The following is a 6,285-nucleotide window of genomic DNA, read 5'->3' as shown; positions in this document are numbered from 1 at the left end:
GTAAAATTATGTTTCTTAAAAATGAGGTGCTCAAGGTAACAGTCTATTCTAGATCCCACTGTACATTTTATCTTCTTTTAGGCTTTCTGCATGTTTGAAATAGGCCGTAATTTGTTAAAAATAAAATCACTCTCATTGGAATAGAATGTGCGAACTGAGAAAATGTTACGTGGCCTGAGCCAGTGCTATGGGTTACACCCTTCCATGTGTGTTCCCAGACTCTGGTCCAGTTGGGAAATACAATGTGAGACCAGGTGGTTGCTGCACACTCAGGAAACTGTGCAGAGCACACAGAGGATCCCTCCTGGGCAGCGGCTCAATAGGCCCAACCAATTGGACTGGGTGTGGAGAGCAGGAGGATTCCACAGGCAGAAAGGTGAGGGCAATGCTCCAGACAGAGACAGTGGAATCTGCAGAGGCCCTTGCAGGAAAGGAGATCCTGCTCCTGCGCAAGGAGACATGTCTGGGCCACACAGAGAGCTCAGGTGCAGACCAGAAGTGGAGGATACACCTGCACAGGCATGAGGGACACAGGCCTGAAACACCTTGGTCTCCTCAGGAGATACCCACTCCTTCTTTCTTCGCCTCAGAGTACACCTTGTGTGCTCCTTCTAGAGAGCACTGGACATTCTATTACTTTCCACTTTTATGCCTCATCTCCTCCAACATTCCGACTCTATGGCAAAAGAGGTCATCTCCAACAATAATAAGTAATGAGAGTCACAGAGCAGATCTGGGCACTCACCACTCAGTTTGCCATGGGAGGCAGTGAAGGTCTCTCTTTGTTTTCCCAGAAAAGATCACTGCAGCATCACCCCTGCAGGATGGATTGCAAGAGATGAGGAGGATGCTTGAAGTATCCGGGCACAATGGCACATGACTATAATCCCAGTGATGAGGGAGGCTGAGGCCAGAGGATCCCAAGGTCAAGGCCAGTCTAGGAAACTTAGTGAGAAATGTCTCAGAGTAAAAAACAAAATGGGCTGGAAATGCAGCTCAGTGGTAACGTGCCCCGGGTTTCAATGCACAGTGCAGGAAAGAAAGAAAGGGAGGGAGGGAGGGAAGGAAAAAAAGAAAAGAAATGGGAGAGAGGGAAAGGAAAGGAATGGAATTAAGTCCAGAGATGGTGGCCTGGGGTATGTCACATTAACAAAATGTAATGTGGGGTGCAGGCCAAGGCAAGCCAGGGCAGAGTGGACAGACTGAGGTGGTCACATCGGTCCCATGCAACACTCTCTCAAACCATAAACCTGATGGCATCCCCTACTCCTCCTCCTTCCTCTCATTCAGTTCTACCCATTCTACCTCCAAAATAACATGCTATCTTCCTCCCTGGTCACCCAGCCTTGGTCCAGACCCCTGTCATTCTTTGTCTAATCCCCCACAGGGCCTCCCTGCCTGGGCAGTCACCCATTAAAGCCATTCTGAGCATAGTTGCCAGAGATGTCTCTCCAAAAATCACATCAAACTTGGCCACTTTCTCCCTTAAAACCATTGAGTAGAGCCCCAGGACAAGGACAGGTCTGACAACCTGAGTATAATACCAAAGGCCTGAAGACTTACCCCTCTACCACCTCAGACTAAATTCTTGCCAATCCCTGCTCTGTCCCTGCATTATCTGACTTGATGCTACAACCACATACCATGATTTGGACCTTCCTGATTACTTTGTACTTCTTTATATTCCCACTTGAGTACGAAGAATTCCTACTGCTTAGAGGGTACCTAGCTCTCTTGCTGACACATCCTTCTCAGTTCCTTATTCATCATCAAAAAACCTTTCGTTTAAATGCCCCCCTTCTTGTGCATACCTAATTAAAATGCATGTATATATTTATTCATTCACCTCCCTCTGCACCTCCAAGTCCTGAAGACAAACCCACTCCTTCATCTGTGTGTTACCCGCCCTGACCCAAGTGAGCTCAAAGGATCAATGTTTAGATAGATGATGGACACACAAATAGTGAAACAGAGCACAAACAAACTCAACTGAATTGAGGACATATGGAAGGAAAGGGAGTAAAGGAAATCCGAGAAGCAGACTGTGTGGACGACAAAGGAAAGAGATACAAAATTGCCTCCAAGGTGTCAATGAACCTGAAGAATTATGTCATCATTAGGAGAATCAGAATCAAGAGGAGAATCCTAGACTTCCCTGGTATTTGTGGCAGCGAAGGGTATTCATTTAACTGTATGGGGAGGACTGAATGAGCAAGTTAGTAAAAGGAATATGAGAGAGAAAATAGAGAAGTCTTCCGTGAAAGTAACACCACCTGCAAAGATTGTAATGGGAATGGAAATTAGACATACTCCTGAAACAAAGTAAGGCCCTCAGCACTTTTATGCTATGAAAAATAGGAAAATTCTATTTTTAAATACTAGAACTTTATGACATTTTCCAATTTAAAGTCATATTAGGAGACTCGAGATAAGGACACCTTGTTCCCTCTGTAGCAAGTGCTTTGCACATCAGAGGACTCTGGGGGAATTTCTTACCTTTTTCTTGGCTCAACATCACACAGGAAGGTAATGAGCAGGGAATGGAGTTGGGTTCTGAAGCATGAAAGAGGTTCATCAGGAGGAGCAGAGGAAAAGAGAGAATTATCACATTGTACATTGCCACCCTGTCCTCAAAAACAGGGGACACTGAGTCACTTGCAATTTCTGGGGCAGTCATAATATTTTCTACAATTCAGAAGCTCCCTAGGAATATACCGTGTAGTGCATCCTCAGAACACAAGGCCCAGCAACAGCAACATCAGCCCTTTTGCCAGAGTAGGTGCAGGAGACACGGGCATGGACTAGACATGGAATGCTGGCCTGTGGTCATCCTGGAATGGACACTGGCCATGACTACAGAAGCATCCTTTTCAGGACCCCACAGCTCACTTTTTCCTGCACTGGCCGGAGTATGTCAAGTCACTGTGAATATTAGCAGGAGAATATCACAGGCACGGAGAAGTACAGACACTGGGGCCTCCATATTAGGCTTAATTAATGGCCTGAATAGGATTCCCACATTAATACTTTGTTGGCAAAATATGGAGTCAGTCCTCAGTATGGTCAAGTTTTTCCTCTAGCCTAAAGATATGTGCTTCTTGCTATCGCTATTTACCTCCCAGAAACCAGGGACATAAAGTGACTTGCCAAGCCCTCAAAACCATCAGTAGTAGAGTAGGGCTATGCCTCCCCTCTGACATCTACTTGACTCTAGAATCTACCAAGATCCGTCCAGCTTGTGATCTAATGTGCTCCTCCTCCAACACCTCACACCTGTACCTTCCCCTGCACAGATCCAGTCAAGGTCTCATTTCCACCTGTGGCTATACAAGGCCAGCAACAGTTTGGCTCTGAAGTCATGAACATGATGTCCACAGCACAGGTAGACTTCAACCTACAGAACAGTAGAACTACCTCAGTAAACCTCCCATGATGCTTTCATCACTTTTACTTAGATGCTTGCTCAGGGTATATCTAGCAACACATGAATCTAGCCAGAGCTTTCCCAATCCTGTGTCTATTAGTCTCTCCATGGCACACACTGCCCAAGTAAAGTGGCTATTGCCCAATTTGCAGCACTCGTTACATGATGATCTACCGTTACACAAGAACTCTGGAGAGATTCTATTTTATGCTGCTTTGCTGAATTACCATTTCCCTCATGCAGAGCATGTGAAGTCTTTAGACTTATGACATCCTCTTATCCTCACCATCACTGCCCCCTCCAGACACATCAATAGTCTCACAATCTTACAAAATAATTCAGCACCAGGAAGCTGTTGTTGATGGTTGACAGGGAACAAAACCAGCCTTTAACCTTGGATAATATGGCAGCTTCTGCATCTCTCTTTTACCTATTTCCCCCACATGGAGCACTATGCCTATTATCTCTCCTGATGTCTTGCGTAATTATAGATCATCACGTCTACAAGTGTTGTGAATCAGGCAACGGGTACTTTGTCTGGCTTTGTTGGGCAGTGGGTGCCCTTGAAAAGGTTAGCAGGGGCAGGCCTGGTCACATTCATTTATGGAACAAACTTCTCAGAAAATCTGCTGTGAATCATGCACTGCCTTGCAGCATGGGGGACATTGCTTATACACGACAGCTTCCTCAGGACATTATGGGAACACCTGTGTAGATCCATTTAGCCCTTGTGGTTCAGAGAAGTCATCAATGTTGTCTTCTGTGAATCAAATTATAGCAGTGAACTGCTTCCAATGACTCCATGGTTTCTAGTACTGGATCTGTCCATCCTGCAACTTTGGGGGAAGTTTCTCCACATGTAAGAACAGAACACCAGCTTGAGCCCTTTATACACACATATCTTTCTCAACCTTCTTAAACATAGGCCAACTTGATATCGACATGCCTTGCCAGGTCCTCATGGGTACAGAACGCAAAGAACTTCATACTGCTGTGATGAACAGGTTACTGGATGCGCTCAGAGTAGGATGAAGAGTACCTTATACTCCCTTTGAGCAGGTAGAACTGGAAAACCTTTGGAATGTGAGTTAGCAGAGATGACCTTGAAAGCCCAGGCTGGCAGCAGGCAACTGAAATCTGGAAGCACCTGAGGCTCTGACAGGAAAACAGGAGGCCAGCACTAGGCAGTTCATGCTAGAGACTGGCTGGACAAGTTCCTCCCCTTTGCCACTGGTGCTAAAGGGGACATGGTCATTGCAAAGGGCAGCTGAGAAAAGTGAGAAGTGCTCTGGTCAATGAAAGAGTTGGGGGATGAAGGCCAGAAAGGAGGGATGAGGGCTAAATGTGAGAGGAACATACAGACAAAGGCCAGTGGTGGCCTTCATGCCCCCTTCCTGCATTCTCTGGTGAACAGCAAAGACAGGCACTTGGTCGGGCCCTGACCAGTATCTTCCCACTTGGGGAAGGTGTATGGAAGGTGGTCTCCAGGAGCCCTTGATAGAAAAGCCTGGGAATCTTACAATGCCCTTTGCCTTTATTCCCTGCTTCCTGACTTCTGCAGGAAGAAAGGAGGTCCTTAACTGGTCCTACTGGGTTCTCAACCCTGTTTGCTATTAAAATTTCCTGGGCTGCTTTCATAAAATTAGACACTTAGGCTTCATTGCAATTCATCAATAGCTAGATTTAAAAAGTAAATGTACAAAAACCTCTCCAAGGTTGAGAACGTCTCTATTGAATTAATCAAACCCAAGAATTCCCAGAGGACCAGATATGGTTCCTCTCACTGGTTTGTTGCAGAATCCTGCTCTACCTGCCCATTCAAGTGGGGCAACTCTTGGGGTATAGACCCAAGGACCAGATCCTCTGTTGAGCTTCTGAAAGGCAGGTTTACCAAGTCTGGAGTTTAGTGTTTTCAAGAGATGCCTGTGGAAGCAAGAACTGGTCTAGTTGATGCTTTCAAAAGTCAGGCATTGCAAGGAATGTGATAGGCACAGCTTCTGGGACTGAAGCTTCCTAGGGACATGCCTGCCCAGGGCCTGGCTGGGAAGGGAAAGGGCTAGTGCACAAACAAGGAGATAACCGTGATCATTAAAAGCAGCGTGGATTCAAGCTTCCTCCTACCTCTGTCTTTGTGATTCCATCCTTAGGAACTGCTAATGTGATGTCTATTTGGCTGAGTAGAGAACTAGCTCAGACTAGCAAAAAGGTCAGTCTAATTCTTACATTCCCTTCAGTATTATCAGTAATCACTAATTTACATTTTTGAACTGAGGGAAAGAAAATATTTTGTTATGTGATTCAGGAATACATTTTATATAGATTAGATTGGAAACGGAAGTTCCTTTCTCCAAAACTACTTGTTCTTGACCTTTCTCCTAATCCCCCCCACACTAATAAGGCACAAAGACAGATCTTTGGAAACACTTTGGTAACACTTTCCCAACATGCCAAAACCACTTTAGTCTATGTGTGCCACTCTGAGTTACTAGTAAGAATGTGTAAACTATTCAGATTTCAGATTTTAGCTAATTTGTGAATGATTTAGGATCCATATGAACTTTCTACTATAAGAGTCAGAAAACTGTTATTTTTTTAAAGCTATAGATAGTAAATATTTTAAGATCATGGCCCATGTAGCTTTTGTCACAACCTCTTAGCTGTGCCATGCAGCATGAAAGTTTCCATAGGCAATCTATAAAGGTGACTTCATGAGTGACACTATATTCCAATAGGATTTTATTGACACAGAGTCAGGCCAGATCTGGTAGTTTGTTAGTGCCTGTTTTAGCAGCACATAGCTTCCACAGGTTGAACTGAGTGACATTTAACAAATAACAAACAAGGAAGAAAGAATGACAGAG

Source organism: Marmota monax, unplaced genomic scaffold, assembly GCF_021218885.2.
Source record: "Marmota monax isolate L192 unplaced genomic scaffold, Marmota_monax_Labrador192_F-V1.1 WCK01_AAM20220418_F8-fsc00087, whole genome shotgun sequence".
Classification (NCBI taxonomy): domain Eukaryota; kingdom Metazoa; phylum Chordata; class Mammalia; order Rodentia; family Sciuridae; genus Marmota; species Marmota monax.
This window is presented reverse-complemented; position numbering follows the sequence as displayed.